This window comes from Sus scrofa, chromosome 4, assembly GCF_054392235.1.
Source record: "Sus scrofa isolate SSC_HxYL_T2T_F1_AM1 chromosome 4, Sscrofa_HxYL_maternal_Yorkshire_Landrace_v2.0, whole genome shotgun sequence".
Lineage (NCBI taxonomy): Eukaryota > Metazoa > Chordata > Mammalia > Artiodactyla > Suidae > Sus > Sus scrofa.
Genome location: NC_139386.1, coordinates 105,756,285 through 105,773,168, shown reverse-complemented (window position 1 = coordinate 105,773,168; position 16,884 = coordinate 105,756,285).

Sequence of the window (16,884 nt, the reverse complement as noted above, 5' to 3'; positions counted from 1 at the left end):
AGGTTATAGTTACAGCTGAAAACTGCTGACATTTACTTTTTGGTTGTTGCCTTAAAAAAAAAAAATATATATATATATACATATATATATATGCACACTTTCCTTCATGGAGTAAAACTTCACATAGTTGATTCAAACCCAAAGGTGAATATTTGTTTTTGCTTTACTTTTCATGTTTTCTCAAGTTTGAATAATAGGAATGTGGCTGTTTAAGAGTGAGAAAGAAGGAAAGCTCATCTGCTTAGTACTTTTCCTCAACATTCCAGTTTCTTTTGGCCTCTGAAAACCAAAGAATAGAGTCTTTTATGCCTAAGATTAGAAACATCTGGCCTTCACCTTTGAGTAAGGTTGGGTTGAAGTGGGGCAAAGCCAGGTGGAATGGCCTGCCTATTTAAATTACGAAATTTTATGCATTAATGGCACTAAAAGTTACTAAATTCAACCTCTTCGTTTTTTTCTGTTAAGGAAACAGGCCCAAAGAGGTTAGGATTTGCTTAACGTCACACATCTGGTAAGTGTCAAAAGCGAAGCCAGACCCAGGGGACAACTGGGAGATCCTCACCCCCAGTGAATCCCTCTGCTCACATATCCATGCAGAGGGAGGACTTGATTATTTAAGAAAATAATTATTTACAAATTTTTTTAACAAATATTCTTAATCTTTCCGTTTGACACGCCCAACTATTCCCACTTTTGTAGCCTTCCAACCGGTTCTTGTCCATTGGATTTACAGTCTTCCTCAGGAGAAGAGAGGCGTTTAATATTCCTAGAGCACCTACTATGTGCCAGGTGTTCTCTTACATTTTCTCACTGAGGTTTCACAACAGTACTCTGAAGGGGGCATTATTATACCTGGTTCACAGAGGGAGAAACCGAGAACTTAGGCACACTTGCTCAAGGTCACACAGCTGAAAAGTGGTAGAGTCAGATTTCAGTCCAGGTCTCTCCAATGCCATAGCTCCCAGACTGCACCACTCCCAGACCACACTTCCACAGCCACTGTGCATGTCACAGTTGATATCTTTATGTTTTCCCGCTTGTAAAATTACAGCCTTGTTTTCATAATTATTACTTGTATGGATGTATTCTTTCATTCAACAACATTTATTAAACAGCTACTCTGTGCCAGGCACAGTCAAGACACTAACAATATAGTAGTGAGAAACATACATAAATTCTTGCTCCCATAGAGTGCAGATTCTATGGGGAGAATCAGATAGTAACCCAAATAAATAAGTCAGATAAAGGTAGTAACTGCAATGGGGAAGAATAGAGCAAGGGAGAGAAATAGGAAATCCTGGGAGCTGGGGGTTGGGGGCAGAGAGCAATTTTAAATAGATGGCCAGGGAAAGAAAATCTCATCTGTGACCTTTGAGCAGAGAGGTGAAGGTGGTAAGGGAACAAACCAAATCTGGGAGAAGAAGGAAGAGTGGATTCAAAGTCACTGAGGCAGGAGAAGGCCTGTAGTGTTCAGAAAAGAGTAAGGAGGCTATGTGGCCACAGTGGAGCGTGCAAGAGGAAAAGAAGCTTCCAATGAGGTCAGAGAGTAGTTGGGGGTCAGGTGGGATAGAGCCTGGGATTAACAAAGGGCGTCAGCTTTATAATAAATGCGAGGGGTGCCATGGAAGCTTTTGCATAGGAGATTGACATGTTTAAGTTCTCTAAAGATTTCCAATGACTACTGTGTTGAGAGTAGATGAGAGGGTGGTGTGAAAGCAGAAAGATGAGTCGGGAGGCCACTGAAATGATTCAGGTGAGAGAGTATGTGACTTGAACCTGGGGTAGTAGAGAATGCAGTGAAAGGTGATGCAATTCAGGGTATATTTTGACCATGAAACCAGTATGATAATCTATCATTGTTATGTGCCATGATGTCATAAAACATTGATTTTAGAAATTTAGGTTGTTCCAGGTGATGCTATTATAGATAACATTCTCATTAACATGGGCACTCACAGTTTTTTTCATGTTTTATTTTCTTGGGATAAACTATCAGGAGTTGGATTACTGAGTCAAAGAATGTGATCATCCTTACATTGCTTGTTACATATAGTCATATTCTATGGTGGACTCCACCAGCAGTACCTTAAAGATCTTTTATTTTAAGTACTCTAGAATTTCTCTTCCACTCCAAGCATGTCTAACCCTCTCTCCTGCTACGGTTTTCTTCTTTTTCTCCCTCTCCTTTTGGGAAAATTCTATTTTTATTAAATTTTTTTTTTCTTTTTACAGCTGCACCTGTGGCACATGGAAGTCCCCAGGTTAGAGACTGAATTGGAGCCGCAGTTGTTGGCCTGTGCCACAGCCACAGCAACATTGGGTCCCAGGCACACCTGCAACCTACATTGCAGCTTGCAGCAACACTGGATCCTTAACCCACTGAGTGAGGCCGGGGATCAAATCTGCTTTCTCTCAGAGAGGACACAGGGTCCTTAATCTGTTGAGCCACAATGGGAGCTCCCTTTTTGGGGAACTTATAAAGGGGAAGGTAACAAAGATGGACAAAGGTTAGGGCTGGCCACAGAGAGAGGTAAGGACAGGGAGGAAACCCTACTTTTTTTTTTTTTTTTTTTTTTGGTCCTACAGCCCTAAGAAAGGGCCAGCTGCTTCCCTGAATTAGATGAGAATCTTCTGTAAGAATCAACAAACTAACAATACTGCTTACTTGGAGACCTTTTTTTCTTCTGGGGAGAGCAATGGACTTAACCATTTCAATTATTTTCACAATGTCCCCTAGGGTTAGATCAAACTGCCTCCTCTGAACAAACATTCCTCTCACTAGGGTGGGAAATTCACCAAACTTTTGGGCTCCCTTTTCCCCTCCTCCGTCAGTTTGGTCCCTCTTTCAAAGGACCACCCTGCTTTCCACAATTCCAAAGTGTACTTGCTCAGTCTTCCTTATCCAACTTTATCTTAATAGTTTATTACAAGTGGAGGTTTTCTTATGAATTTTAGGGTCAGTTTGTCAATTTCAGCTGATCCTAAAATGCATGTGGAAATGCAAGGAATGACAAATAGCCAAATGATTTTGAAAAAGAAAAAAAAGTTGGTGGATTCACGTTTCCCAGTTTCAAAGTTTACTGGAAAACTACAGTTATCAAGACAGTGTGGCACTACGGTAAGGAGAGATGTATAAATTGGTGAAATGGAATCTACAAACAAACCCTAACAGTTACAGTCAATTGATTTTCAACAAAGAGGCCAAGACAATTCATTTGAGAAAGAACATTCCTTTTAGCAAATAGTGCTGTAACAACTGAATATACATACATAAAATAATTAATTTGGACCTCTAACAAATAACATATACAAAAATTAACTCAAAATGGGTCATAGACTAGATATAGGAGCTAAAACTCCTAGACTTGTAGAAGAACACATGGGAGGAAGTCTTGTGACCTTCAGTCAGGCAATGATTTCTTAGCTATAACACCAAAAGCACAAATGATAAAAGAGAAGATTGATATATTGAACTTGATCAAAATTAAAAACTTCTGTGTTTTAGAGGACTCTATGAAGAAAGTGAGAAGACAGTCTATAGAATGGGAGAAAATATTTGCAAATCATAAGCCTGATTTGAGACTTGTGTCTAGACTACTAAGAACTCTGACAATTCAATAATAAAAAGACAACCCAATTTTAAATTGGATAGTTACAACAGACATTTTCCCAAAGGAAATGCTATACGAATAGCTAATAAGCACATGGAAAGTCATCTGGGAAATGAAAATCACAATGAGATATCACTTCTCATTCAATAGATTAACTATAGTCCAAAAAATCACAAATTTTCGTGAGGATGAGAGAAACTGAAAGCCTCATACACTGCTTATGGGAAAGTAAGCAGCATGCTGTAGCTACTTTGGAAAACAGTTTGGCAGTCTCTCTAAATGCTAAAAATAGTTACTTTATGACCTAGCAATTCCAAACCTAGGTATCTACCCAAGAGAAATAAAAATATATGTCCACACAAGAGCTTATACAAAAATGTTCATAGTTTTATTCATATGAAAGCCAAAAAAACCAAAAAAACAAAAAAACGAAAACAACCTAAGGAGTTCCCATTATGGCTCAGTGAATCAAGAACCTGACTGAGGGAGTTCCTGTCGTGGCTCAGTGGTTAACAAATCTGACTAGGAACCATGAGGTTTGGGGTTCTATCCCTGGCCTCGCTCAGTGACTTAAGGATCTGGTGTTGCTGTGAGCTGTGGTGTAGGTTGAAGACGAGGCTCGGATCCAGAGTTGCTGTGGCTCTGGTGTAGGCCATCAGCTACAGCTCCGATTAGACCCCTAGCCTGGGAACATCCATATGCTGCATGTGCAGCCCTAGGAAAAGGCAGAAAGCCAAAAAAAAACAAACAAACAAACAAACAAAAAAAAACAAAACCCAACCCGATTGAGTCTCTGCAAGGATGTGGGTTTGATCCCTGGCCCTCACTCAGTGGGTTAAGGATCCAGCACTGCCCTAAGCTGCAGCATAGGTTGCAGATGTGGCTCAGATCTGATGTTGCTGTAGCTATGGCATAGGCCTCAGCTGTGACTCTCATTGACCCCTAGCCCAGGAACTTCCATATGCCACATGTGCAACATAAAAAAGAAAAAAGAAAACAACTTAAATGTTCGTCAAGTGATGAATGAATAAACAAAAAGTGATATGGCCATAAAATGGAATATTACTTTCAATAAAAGGAAACGAAGTACAGATACCTGCTACAGTATGGTTGAGCCTCAAAAACATTACTTAGGTAAAAGAAACCAGCCACAAAGGATCTCATTTATGTAAAACGTATAGAAGAGGAAGATATATATACCGAAAAAAAAAAAAAAAAGAAAGAAAGAAAGTGTATTAGTGGTTGCCTAGAATTAGGGGGAGCAAAAGGGTGAGGTGGGGAGTGAAAATAGTGAGTGACTGTTTACTGGTATAAGGTTTCTTTGGGGGAATAATGAAAATGTTCTAAAATTAATTAAGGTGACAGATGTACCTCTATGTATGTATGTATGTATGTATGTATGTATGTATGTATGTACATTGAATTGTACACTCTAAACATGTGAACTTTACACCAGGTTGTTCCATTCAGTGCCCTCAAAAAGTGTGTTCACATAATGCATGAAGGAGCATACTGTGGGTTGGCCCAAGGGGTTGCTAGTAATAAAAGCTGGAGGTGGAGAGGGGCCAGGGGAAGAGGAGGATGAACGAAGAGATGGAGGAGGGACAGTAAGGAATAGGTGAAGAGAAACGCCCAGAAATGAAGGCATAAATCATCTCAAGGTTGGAAAGCTCATGGGAAAGGGAGAGAAAACGTGGGAGTGGAATTTGCAGGTTATCTTTACTGCAAACTGTAGAAACAGGGGTGGGATGGTTCAAAGCAAAGTTGCAAAGCAAATAATTGGGAGCATAAAGATTGATTTGCTGAGTATATAATGCTGTATAGAGCTGATGGGAATTATTTGGTAAAAGGAATCATGATTGCTATTGCCAAATTTGCATTAAAGCAAAAATATAATGTAATTCTGCAAATAGCCAAAAAAGATAAAAGGTTAACCCTTCTTACAAAAACTGTGGATTAACATCAGGTAACTTCAAGGAAACTGCTCCTTTGTCTAAGCAGAAATCCATGTATTTTTTGTACATCCCCTTGCATTTCAAGAAGGGTATTTTTAGTTTCTAAAAATGTTTTGCCCAAATTAGAGCTTTTAAGAGAGCTGTTGGATCTGAAATTTATTATTATTTAAAATAATAAATAAGATAATAAAATCAGAAATAAAAATAAGAATTGAATAAGTTAAATAATATTGGGTACATTTAGTATCATTTGGTAACAAACTATCTAGTATCTAGTCAGACACATGCACACAGCACAGACCCCATCACCCTAAGGTTCAAAGCATGGCTAGAAACAAATCACCTCAGGATTAATTAGCCTCTTCCTTATGTGTCTTGGCCCTGCCTTCTCAAGAGCCCATCTCTTCCTTAACATCTCTGTCATACAGGGTAGAAGAAACAGAGACAGAACAGCTGTGACCAGGGCTTACTCATCCGTATAGTCATTAGATGATGATAGTTATAATAATTAACATGTTTAAAGGGCTTTACAGTATACAAGCTACTACTGTGGATTTGATTTTAATTGTAATCTTTATAGAAACCTCTCCTTTTTTTTACCTCAGATGAGAGAATCATAGTTTAGAAATGAAATGACTTGCTTAGCATCTCTCACTATGATCTTTCTCAAGTGTGTAAACATACCTAAAACTCTCTCAATTTAAAAAAAAGAATGAAATCCATTCTTTACTCTAGATACCCTCCCTGCAAATCGTCTCTTATTTCATAAGTAAGCTTTTCCAAAAAGTGGCTCACACGCCCTGTCTCTCCCTCTTGGCACTCATATTGTGAATTTTCCTTGTTCTAAGGAATGTAATTTGTTAAGGCAGGTCACCAGTTGAAAGATGGCATCTAGGGAGCATAGTCACCCCAATCCTGCAGTTTGGATCACACATAATTATTAAACACAACTTGAGGGTTTAACAAGAGGAATGTCCTTGTCACTGAAGAAAGTGGGCAAAATCTAGGCAGGCACTCAGGCCGGGGAAGCTTGCAGCATTCCTCTGAGCCTGGAGGAGTTTCCCATTCTATGGCCGCTTTCCCCTCCCTTCCTTTCTGGAGGGAAGGGAGGAAAGAAGAGGGAGAAAAGAAAAGAGGGAGGGGGGACAGTTTCAAAACAAAGTCACCTGACTACAACCTCATTCCCTTTTTCTTTGATTAGGACACCCTCCAACTCACTGCTGTTGGGGTTGCTAAAACAGAGGCCATGTTTACCACTTGAGGCTCTGGCCTTGTGAGAGAAGATGGTCCATCTTACTCCAGAATTCTTTGCCTCACCTCCTATCCAAGTGCCCATATTCCTCCCTTTAAATTTCATTGATGATCTAGATCTCGGAAATTTTCTGGGTTGAAGAGAAAGAAACTGAACATGATGGGAGGGGTGAGAAGGCTGCAAGGGAAAGGGGTAGGCAGCAGGGCACGTTGCACCTATTTCCCAATGCTTCCACAGTCGGTCCTGGCCGCTTGCAGGATAGAAAAGTGAGAAGCAGAAAGGCCAATGAGTAACTTAGTGGTCTTGGGTACACGGTATGTTCTCTACCCCCCACCCCCCCAACTCCAGCTGCACTAACTGTATTTCCTGTTCTGTTATCTAAAGTGTGAGTCTGGCACTCTCTGAAGACACAAGTGCCCACTTCCAGCCAAACAAAGCAGCCTTTCCTCCAGCCCAAGATGCCCCCCCCACCCCCCGCCCCCGCCCAGTTTCTGTTCTCTGCTTCTCCAGCTGGAAAAGCAGGGCCCAGCTCTCACCTCCTCAGATTCGGAGGTGATGAGTAATGATCCACTGTGAGACTCTACAGTTTCAAGGAGTTCCCAACCTGATCAGTATTTAAAATCTAGACCAAATTATTGCACATTTTCCCACACTTTTCATTTCCTTTCCCTATAGTTCTGGCTGCTGAAGAATTAGTATCTCCTTTAATAGCAAAGGTGGCAAACATAAGTAGTAAGGGTAGGCAGAGGCAAAATCATAAAGTAGGTGGAGTATATCGTTGATGCTCTCATCTCCTCCCTTTCTCCTTCTCCCTCTATCGAAGTCAGGAAAAAATCTGAAAATGGTCATTTACACATTAATGTGAATTTAAAGCTCTCTAATTGTCTCTCACAGGGATTTTTATAAATTTTTTTTTTTTTTTGGCCACTCCTAGAAGCAGCCTTTCAGGCAGGTAGCCAGTGTATTTTTCAGGGAACATGGGAGCCTATATCAGGTAGAGAGCTCCTTAGAAACACTTGTATCCCTGGGAGGTTCCTGCTCACAGAGCTGCACTATGAGGGGATTTTGAAATAAATGGTCCACAGCCATTCATTTCGGGGACTTTTCCCCAGCCTCTGCCTCTCTGGTGGCTTTTCTGTCATTACCTACCTTCTTAGGCCAATACCTGGTGACACTCATGGTGACCCAGAAGGCTGGATCACGGGAAGTAGAGAATGGGCTGTGCTGATGATTTATTAAACTCTGTGGCTTCTTGCTCCTCCACAAGACTCCTCATCAGAGGGTGCGGCTTGGGTCATGCTGGGCACTCAGCAGCTTTGTGGTGGGTATCGGTTTGTGCTTCCTCCCCCTTGCTTTCGATTCAATGCTTTCCTGTTGCAGTCTGAGCAGTTCTATTTAACCGCAGCCCCACAGCAGCTACCACTGCATGCAAACTGGATCCAATCAGGGGCAAGTGTAGGGTAACCAGAGGGGAAGAGTTAAGAGGTAAGAAAGGAGAGTGCTAGAAGCCAACTGGAAATGAACAAAAAATTCCAAAGAGAGAACATCATGGTGAATAATAATTGAGAAAACATTCCAGTAATTTAAAAAAATATGTTCCAGCTCACATTCAGTTGTGGTAAAAGTCAATCCTGACCTGAGTTAATCAGTTCAAATACATTTTCATTAGAACATAGCCTTGGATGTATTTTTCAAAGAATTAAGAAATATATCAAATTAGATAAAGTTAATTTGGGTTTTAATCCAAGAATTAATATAAAATTAAGTAGCCAAATTCAGTTCTGATAAGGTTAATGACAATTTCAGGGTAGAATTTAGACTTCATATAATTGAGGTCCTAGAGAGGGTGTTCCAGGCAAGGGCAAGAGCATTTGTGAAGGCCCAGAAGCAGGAGGAAACAGTTTGTATTTAAAACACTGCAAGCCAGCATGAGTGATGCACAGACTGATGGCAGGTAGGCAGGTTACTGATCATGAAGGGCTTAGGAGCTATGCTAAGAAGTTTGGACTCCATAGCCTATGAACGGTGGGAACAACTAAATGATTTTTAAACAAAGGAGGTGAATTGTTCAGAATTACATTTACAAAAAAGTTTCTGATAAGTGGTGGAAAATGACACAAGAAGAGAAAAACCGGGGGCAGGAAACTAGCAAAGTCTTGCACAAATCCAGAGGCGATTGATTGCTTAGGCCAGATGGGGATGAGAGTAAGTGGGTAGATCCAAAGAAGTAGATTTAACTGGACTTGGTTGTTGATTGAATGTGATGAGTGAGCAAAAGAGTAAGCAAGGTTGAATCTTAGGTTTCTGGCTAGAGCATCCGGGCAGATGTTGTAGCATATATTTGGATAAGAAACATTAGAAGAGGAATAGTTTGAAGGAGTGAGTTAATATGGCTTCAGGAACTTCCAAATTGAAATGGTTCTAGAAGGCAGTTGAATATTTAAGTCTGGAGTTCAGGAAAGGTAGAGATTTGGAAATCACTGGAATGTAGATCTCAACTACATTGAAAGGGATATGATTTCTCAGAGAATGTGTAGAGGATAGAGAGGCTGGCATAGGATGGGGTCTTGAGCAACAGCAACACCTAAAACTCTTGTAGAGAAAAAGGAGCTTGCAAAGGATACAGAATATCCATGACTAAAGTAGGAAAACCATACTAGTGTGTGGAAACCAAAGGAAGATGGTGAGTCCATCTAGGAGGTCATTAGAATCAGATGCTGCTCAGAGTCAACTAAGATAGTGACTGATGTATCCACTGGATTTAGTAACATCATCAGGGGGTGGGGGGAATCACTGTCTTTAGTGAAAGCCCCTTCAACACAGTGGGAACCAATGCCAGATTAGGCTGGGTTGAAAAATGAGGGCCAAGTGAAGAATTAGACACAATAGAGTAGAAGTTCTTTGGTGGTTCAGTGGATTAAGGAACTGGCATTGTCACTGCTGTGTATGGGTTCAGTCTCTGGCAAGGGAACTTTCAGGTGAGGTCAAAAAAACAAAAAACAAACCTGAAGGAACAATAGGGTAGACAGCTCATTCAGCAAGGCACACATTCTATTCCCTCCACCTCAAATGCTCTTCAACACCATTCCTACTTGGTAAATCTTGCTCACTCCAAGGATGGGCTGAAGTGAAGGAGATTTATAAACAAACAAAAATCTGAGAAATACATTTTTTCCAGAGACAAATTCAGCCAGGGCTAGAAGTCAGGAAGTGAGTGCTCTTATTCTGTGCTCACCAGACAAGAACTTTCATCTAGTAAGGAAGGGCTGTACATTCCCTGGTGCCAGTGTGGGGGTGTTGGTCTACAGTAAGCCAAGAATGTGATGCAATTCTTAAGAACAGGAAGAGGTTTAGCTGGAATGGAAAGAGGACTCTGACTGGGGGGTGGCAATAGCAGGAGTAGAGTGAGAAACAATAATTTTTTTCGAAAGAGTAGAGCCAGAAATGAACAGACAAAAGCAGAAGGAATTGAAAAACTGTAACTGAAAGCCTTTCTATCCTATCTCTGATTTCAATAAGCAGACAGAAAGGACATCAGACTGAGAATTGGCTCTTCGATCATTCATTAGGAGAGAAAATATCCATCCCTTGGGACTCTCTTGACTTATGAGGTACCTCCCTGCTCTTTTCTCTTTGAGCTGATAACAGATGAGGAAATTTATCTGTAAAATAGGGATCGTGGCTATCATCCTCATATGAAAACATGTGTGATGAGAGCACTTCATATGCTCTGAAAAACAGTTCAGGAGTTCTCATTGTGGTGCAGCGGAAATGAATCCAGCTAGTATCTATGAGGATGAGGGTTTCACCCCTGGCTTTGCTCAGTGGGTTAAGGATCCGCACTGCCATGAGCTGTGTTCTAAGGTCACAGATGCAGCTTGGATCCAGCGATGCTGTAGCTGTGGCAGAGGCCGGCAGCTGGGAACTTCCACATGCCATGGGTGTGGCCCTAAAAAGAAAAAAAAAGTTCAAAAAAAAAAAAAAAGATCAGTTCAAATGTTAGCTGCTAATGTTCTTGGAATGTACAAAAGCACAAGCATATTTTAAAACTTATTTATTTATTTTGTCTTTTTGTCATTTCTTGGGCCACTCTTGCGGCATATGGAGGTTCCTAGGCTAGGGGTCCAACTGGAGCCATAGCTGCTGGCATACGCCACAGCCACAGCAACGCCAGATCCTTAACCCACTGAGCAAGGCCAGGGATCAAACCCTCAACCTCATGGTTCCTAGCCGGATTCGTTAACCACTGAGCCACGACGGGAACTCCCTAAAACATATTTAAATAATGAAAGAATAAGAAAGACTGGATACTGATGATACAGATAACATTTGCTCCAAATGACACAAACTCTGTGACAGATATTTAGATACTGTTGGACATCATTGGATGCTTTGGACTTAGCATGAACAGCTTACTTTCCCCTTATTAAAAACATTTTTTAATTGAAAAACTGGTGCTGTGTGAGATCTAAAAATCTGGGGTTAAATGGAAAAACATGGCTGGCGGTTTCTGGTTACACAGGTCAAATCACGGAAATGAGATTAAAGAAACAGCCCCAATTATTTTCTTCAGAGGATACAGAAAAGGCAAATAATATTTTAAATGAGTGAATGTTTGTTATGGCATTTATAATATCTGAATTTGCCTCTTCTATCATCTAAAGACCATCACTTTTTAAAGGCTTTACAATACAGAAAATGCTGCTTTGCTTTGAGGAAGTGGCAAAGAGCCCTCGGGCTGGAGCTTTGCTGCCCTCTTCTGGGAACATTAAATCATGGTCTGAGAAATGGACTAGGATCCCAACTAAATACTGTGGCATAACTAGACCAGGATATGGCCCCATCATTAGTAAAGTCATTATGGGAACTGGGTTGCTAGTTTTCAGAGGAACAGGCAGAACTGCACTCATCACAAATGCTTTTCTTTTTTTTTTTTTCTTCTGTTTTTCTAGGGCCACACCCATGGCATATGGAGGTTCCCAGGCTAGGGGTCTAATCGGAGCTGTAGCCGCCGCTAGCTATGCCACAGCCACAGCAATGTGGGATCTGAGCCGAGTCTGCAACCTACACCACGGCTCACGGCAACGCCGGATCCTTAACCCACTGAGCAAGGCCAGGGATCGAACCCTCAGCCTCATGGTTCCTAGTCGGATTCATTAACCACTGAGCCACGATGGGAACTCCACAAATGCTTTTCTTGAACAGTTAGAATAGTGATACAGTGTAGTATTTATAGATCACAGTTCATAAAACCCTCAAAACCATCATTGCATTTTTACCTCCTTTTATACTCAAATAGTCCCTGTAAAGTACTCAGAGTTGGTATCATTCCCATTTTTTTCAACCATGGGAAGCTGAGGTACACAGTGCCTACATAATCTACCCAAAAAGTCCTACAGCTTCAAAGTGTGAAATGGTCTAGAAATTAAGTCTTTTGGCTCCCAGCTCAATATTTTCTACCCTTTCACCTCCACAGACAGCTGCTTCATGTAAGTAATTTCTTTCTGTTGCAGTTTCCATTTTACACTCTAGTGTTCACCTACTTGATGACAATAAATATGCTGCTTTATTATGATTCTAGCAAGGCTACGATTGTTGTAGCAAAAAACAACAACCCTCTCCCCAATATATCTATATAAATACCAAAAGCAAGATGGTGGGCTATAGCAGAACTTCTTAAACTTCTTCTTCTAAGTTCTTTAGTATCTTTTTGTAAAATAGAACCTTTAGCAGTTTTGGACTGTCAATTCCCAACTCTATTACTGGAGAAAATTGGGTTTAAGAAAGATGGAAGAAAAAGCAGAGTGTAGAGATGAGAAAAAAAGACCAATTTGAAAGTCAGATTACTTTTATTCTAAAGTTCTAAGTGTGCAAACAAACACACTCTGAATATTAATGCAAATGGCCAAACGAAAGGCATGCAAATAGATAGACTCTTCAGTCCTTGCTATCTCCTTCTGTGTGCCCAATTCAACCAAGCTCATTGCCTACCTACACTATTTGCAAGGGAATCCTTGGGAGAAGTCTGGCAGGTACAAATTGCTATCACTTTGGTCATAACTAAGCCCGAAACCAGCTTCTTAACTTTAGCATGGTAAAATGCCTTACTTTACCAAGACACTTATCATTGTATTGGAGTCACATTTTCAGATGACAAATTGGTAATCAGTTAAGTGACAGGAAAACCTCATTTAATAGTATCCACAAACATAAAAGCAACCATAGGCTCTGTGGTCACCTGGAAACCTTTTCAGACTGAGATCTGCAGTATGACTTTTGTGCTTTTTCTTCAAGTCTAATTTGACTCTATGTCTTAATTTCCTCTTCCTCGTCACCCTTTTACCTTTTTGTTGTTTCTGCCCTAAAGAACCAACTTCATTTGCTATCTTTCTTCCTCTTCCCCAATGTGTTCACGATATAGATATATAAAATCTCCCTGTTGGTACCCTCTTCCGTTCTTTTTAATGTGCCTCTCATCTCTCATTCCCTTATTAGGCCCATACCATTTTACCATACTTTTTTTCTCCTTTCATTCAAATTATGTGTATATCCATGACTTAAAGAGCAGCCCAGTTCCAGAAAACCTTTTGCATAATTTTTCTGTAATTTACTCATTCTGCAATTATTTGCTGAGTACCTCCAACATGTCAGCCATTGTACTGAGTGCCTATGAATCAGACGTAAGAGTATCAATTGGTCTCTAACTTAGGGACCTCATGCTGTATAGAGCCAAGGAGACAAATACATACTGGCTCCTATTTTAAATTAGTAGGTTCTATGCCAGAAATATGAACATATTTGCTATGGGAGGATGAAACCACAACTTCTTCAGGTTGATAGGAAGGAGGACGTGAGAATGTTAGAAAGGCTTTACAAAGACGTTAGACTTGGCTCTTTGAGAGATGAGCAGTAGGTTGAAAGTGAAAAGGAAAGGGGTCAGGTACACACACACAAACGAAGTTCTGGAAAGAAGGTACCAATGAGTCAAGGTGCAAGGTAAAGTGGTAATTTGCCTGGTTAGAGAAAGCTGGAGCATTTGATGTGGCTGAAACAAAAGAGGTGGTGGGAAGTGGCAGATGAGTCTGGAATGACACAACTGGGTCAGACTAGGGAAAGATTGGAGCACACGATCTTTTATTGTATAGGAAACTGTGTGAATAGCTCCTAATGAAAAATTTTGGTATTAATATGGTAATAGTACTGGGATGAAAGAGGGATATGTATTAAGGGAAGTAGCAAGGAAGCAACTGCAAGAGTCTAACTTATAGTTGCGAGCTTGAATCTAAGTCCAAAAGGAAAGGAAGTGATGAAGGAGAAATATTTTGGCGGTTAAACAAATTTTGGTGAACAGTTGAGAAGGTAAAAACAGAGGAGTCAAATGCAATTCATGACTTGTAGCTTAGGTAAAGGAGTGGCAAGTGACATCTAAAAATTAGAAAAACAGTAGGTTAGTTCTTACCTTTGAGGGTAATAGAATGAAGGCAATAAGATGTTTTAGGTGTACTGCAGTTTTGTGGGATACTCACACACAGAAATCCAACAAGCAGCAAAAAAATGGATCTGGACCTCAAGTTTGAGGATAGACAGACAGGTTTATGTAGAGCTATAAGTAATACAAGTGATAGCTGAAGCCCTAAATATAGATGACAAAGTAGAAAAGCCTGTTCTTGATGAATTATAGCAATAGTTGAAATATTTTATAAAGGGATTCCTTAAAGCAGGGGCATATCTGCACTGACTGATAAAAGAACACAGTATATTATAAAATCAATGGAAGGTAAGATAACTTAATATCTGAAAATGATGAGTAAATACAACAGTTGATTTTAAAGCTCTCACAGGAGTAAATCTGTAGCATAATCTTAACTTCTAAGTAAAAGCGGAATCTGAGAAAATGAAGTAAGATGGAAAGGGACAAAAGTAGAGGTGGGGGGGGAAGAAGAGAATGGGAAAAAGGACAGAGGGAAAAAGGGGAGATTTATTTTTAAAAATAACTTTGCTAAACCTTAAGTGAATCAGATGTAGGAAAAAATGCTGAATTAACTTTGAGATCAAATGTAAAAACAAAGGAACAAATAAAATAAGATGTATTATAAACTAAGAATGAGAAAATGCTAAGAACTCAAGAGCAAAAAGTATTAAAAAAGAATAAAGAGAAAGTGACATAAGTAAATGAAAAAGATTAAATATAACATGAAATTATAAGAAACAAAACAAAACAACCTTAATAAAAAATGAAAAAAACCTCAATAACCTGACAGGACAAAGTGAAATAGTGCTTAGAATACATCTAAATCATAATTTAGGAATAAACAGTATGTGTAGTGATTAGGCATCCAGCAGTCCTGGACTTGAACCTAGGTACTTCAATTTGCTATGTGACCTTGGGTGACCTGGGAAAATGGTTATGAGAAATAGAACAATACATGTCAAATGACTGATACATATGCTCAATTAATGAAGTTTATGGGAGAAAAAAAATTAGTCCAGTCTTGATTAGTATATGGAGGTCAGATTTCCAATTCTTCTATTTTAAAACATGGATTCAGTTACAGCACTTGAAATACAGTTTATGAGAATGGAATGATTAAATTGCTCGATAGTTTTATACTGTTGCAGCAACCCTGTCTATAATGATTAAGTGTAGGATGTAAGACGCAATTTGCTCCTTCCATCTCAAACTATGTCACATATGCTACAAATTTTTCTTTGGGGACTTTAAAAAAGTACAAGCTATTTGGTCTAATTAATCAATGTGCAATCATAGTAGTAACATCTTTATGACCACTGCTCTTTGTCTTTTTGCTGAGCTGTCTGAAAATAGCCAGGTAGGACTCAGACAGTTCTGCTAAATACACGAAAGCCTTAATTGTGTGGCACCAACAGTCAAGCCCTTAGGTCATGAAAACATGAAGATGGGAATTTAAACTGAAATGTTTTCTCATACATGGATACTGTGCGTGCAGAAATGATTATTCATTTGCCTTCTTAACTTGCTTTTGCAAGACTTCCTACTGATAAAAGTAGAAAATAAAAATTTTAAGATCTATAAATTTGATTTTGAGGAAAAGGACCAATTATTTTTTCTGTAGAACCAGGTCCAAAAACAATTGATAGTTTCTTTTACACAATTTTTAAAGAATGAATCTTACCCATGTAATTAAAACTGTAGAATTTTTCCAGTTCACTACAGCTGGACAGTTTTCAAGGCTTCTGGATTCTTTCCTTTAAGTTCCACATCCTATATACCTGAAGTTCTTAGCTGGGAATCATGGAGACTACCATGTCATGAACAGGCTTTACGGAGTTTGTGAAAGCTCTCACAGTATGTGATACTTAGCATGCATCTACATAGGAACATCGTTATAGGATAAAAGCATTCGATTTTCAAAGGTTTTCCCAAAAGCTTAAGACATTTATATGAACAGACATCCATATAATGTGCCAAATATATTAAGAGTTGTCAGATTTCTTAATTAAAACATGTTATGAAGGTTCCCGCTGTGGCTCAGAGGGTTAAGAATCTATTATCCATGAGGATGTATGTTCGATGCTTGGCCTTGCTCAGTGGGTTACAGGATCTGGTGTTGCCACAAGCTGGGGTGTAGGTTGAAGATGCAGGTTGGATCTGGCATTGCTGTGGTTGTGGTGTTGGCTGGCAGCTGCACCAATCCAACCCCTAGCCTGGGAACCTCCACATGCCACAGGTACAACCCCCCTCCCAAAAAAAGACAAAATATGTTACGAAGTTTGTGTCTTAGCCAAAAGAGCTCCTTGTAAGAGTAGTTCAACATCTTTACTTTCTAGTAGTTCACACTATCCTCAACCCATTGCAATCTGACTTGTGTTCCTCCTTTTCTAGAATTACTCTGCCTGTATGATTAAGTTCTTAATTGTTAAATTCAAAATACATTTTGTGGTACTTGTTTCATTTGGTCTCTTGGTGGTATAGGATAGTGGAGAAAAGCAGACTCTGGAGTCAAAACTGCCTAGGTTCAAATCTTAGCTCTATCACTTTCTAGCCCTGCAACTTTGGGTAAATTACTTAACCGTCCTATGCCTTGGA